A 2,629-nucleotide genomic window follows, 5' to 3' on the forward strand; every position below is an offset into this window, starting at 1 on the left:
AATGCAGCATGATCAATACTACTAGGCTTTATTTTCCAGAGCAGAGGAGGGCAGGCTGTTGCTCAGAGGCTACCTGTAGCCTTCAAAGCAGTTTGTGTTGTGCCGAAAAGGAATTTGCTGAAGGTTCCTGTGCGTGGTAACTGTCACAACGTGCCTGCTTTGTTATCACATTCTCTGGTTCATTGGGTTTGTTAGGTTGGAACTGCACCTGAATATGAAGAGGGAGTGATTTTGCCTAAGCATGTTTTGCTTGTAAATAGTTGTGCCACCAAAATGTTTGGCTCCCCCTTTGCTGTCTTCTAGAGATTATTACTTTACTCTGGCAGAGTACTTCACGCAAGTTGTCCTTATTCTGCTTTGAGCAAAAGGTTGTACTTTTCAAATTGGTGGCATGATCTTGACCAGTCGTTTTTTGCTGAAGTAGCTTAAGATTCCTTTAATGGAGCTGCTGTGTTAGTAGGTTCAGAGTGTGACAGACCCTCTGAAAGGAAAGGAGGAAGAGAGGACAGCAGTGTCGTCCACCCACTCAACAGGCTGTGTGGCTGCACTGCCAACCAGGCACTTCTGCCAAACCAGTCAGTTCACTACTGAACTGTTTGCATTATCAAACATGAATTTAAAAAAATCAACAAAAACCTCACAAAAAGCCACTGATTAAGGTGGTCTTGAGCTGCTGCTCCAAGAAGTGTGAATTTCTTCAGATGAGGAATACACCTAATTTGCTTTTTAAAGTTATAAATTCTCAAGGAGAAATGTTTTTTAAGCACAATTCTGCTGAAAAGGTATTAAAAGTGGAGAGTTTTTGCTAACTACTACAATCTCACGCAACTGATGCTCTGTTGGAGGGAGAGGTCAAAACTTTGGCTTAGAAGATTTGGAGTCCCTTCATTTTTAAGTCTTGATTTTATATTTAATAAAATATAAAGCCAATAGCTTCCCTTAGTTGTAAAAGGACTTGTTAACATTCATCATGGGTGCTTGGTGAATGGGTGGAGCCTGTGGCGAGCAAGGGCTAATCTCCGAGTCAGCAGCTGGCTCACCTCATGTCGCTGCTCTTACAAACTCCTTAAGACAAAATTTCAAGTGTAGAAAGCATACGTAGTGCCACACGGTAGCAGGTGTCAAGTGGACTCCAATGAATCACACTTGCAGTTTTAATTTGTTAATGACTGCCAGTCATTTTTAGCTGCTGTTTCTTCTGCTAGCTAATTACCTTGGTGAGGACAGCAGGAGCAGCGAAGCATCACTTCAAGCAGGAGTGGAACATGTGTGCCCTGGTGCACTTTTTTGCTGCCTGTCACGGGCCAGGGTTAGCACTTGTGCGGTGAGCCAGATAGGGGAGCTGATCCAGCTGGGGGGGTAACCTGACAAAACTAAACTGTGAACACCATTGATGGCCACACAAGGAAGGACTCTTCCTTTTGCTCTGACCTTCCTGTGGTTACCTCAGCTTAGAATGACTACAAATCGTACAGGCAACTGAGCAGAGACTTAATGAAACATTAGTGGCTACTGTTGTGACAGCAAGAGGCCATGATATTGCTAACTACTGAGTAATGTTGTCCTCTTCTAGCAAAACTGGAAAGCTAGGAATAAATTAGAATTGCTAGCTGTTTTGATGCCTGCTGAAGCAGATGATACTAAGTCAGTTTCTAATTTTTAAAAAATAGATGTATTTTTAACCTCCAGTGACATTGTTGACAAAATAATTTTCTTTACCTTAAGAAAAAGTGTGCATGGAGTTAGCCAACACATTGTTGGCTTCTTATTTTTCTTTCCCCCAGCCCAATGGAAAATGCCATCCCCTGATCTTCAGAAAGGAATTTCAGGTGCTCCACTTGTATCTGGTCTATGATACCATGCTGTGGCTTGCGATCTGAAGTAGGTGCTGTTTCCCCACCGCCTTCCTCCCTTGGTAGCTGTCTTTGGGCAGCTATCTGCTTTGTCTAGGTAGCCTTGCTTTACAGGTGTGGAGTTGATTTCTTCCTCTCCTTATTGGGGTTTAGCAGAAATAATTATCCTGAAGGAACTCTTACTTGAACAAATAAAAGCTTGTCACTGCCCCTGGAATTTTATAGCTAGTACATTATCAATGTCTAGAAGTAGCGACTTCTAATAATGTGGCATCAGAGGCTAGGTGTACCTGGGTTTGACATGTTAAACCAGTAACTCTAGAGGTCACACTTCTAGGTCTTTCTTGCTCCTTGCTGCTTTCTAGTGAGACTAGATTGAGACAAATAATTTGCTCCTGCCTGGTTTGTTGTGAGTGACTTAACAAAATAACTGCCTCTGAAAGGATTTGAAAAGTCTTCTGAGATTTCACATGCTTTTTTTCTTTTTAAAAGCACATATTCACTTTGAAATCATGAAAGTTGTCAGCAGAGTTGTGGTTCTGCAAAAGATATGCAAGCCCACCATTTGGCAAGATTTTCTCAGAAGGGAAACTTGTTAACTGCTTAATTTATGTAGGTTCTAGATCAAGATGTTATGTCTGGAGTAGGCAAGAATGCAAACAAGTCCCTTTCAGCACATCAGCAGAGGTGAGTGTATAGACCTTAACTGGCAGCAGTACAAGGAATCTCCCAACTCATCCAGAGGTGAGTGAGCACAGGCAGTTCCTTGTGTAGGG

Source organism: Phaethon lepturus, unplaced genomic scaffold (assembly GCF_000687285.1).
Source record: "Phaethon lepturus isolate BGI_N335 unplaced genomic scaffold, ASM68728v1 scaffold6430, whole genome shotgun sequence".
Lineage (NCBI taxonomy): Eukaryota > Metazoa > Chordata > Aves > Phaethontiformes > Phaethontidae > Phaethon > Phaethon lepturus.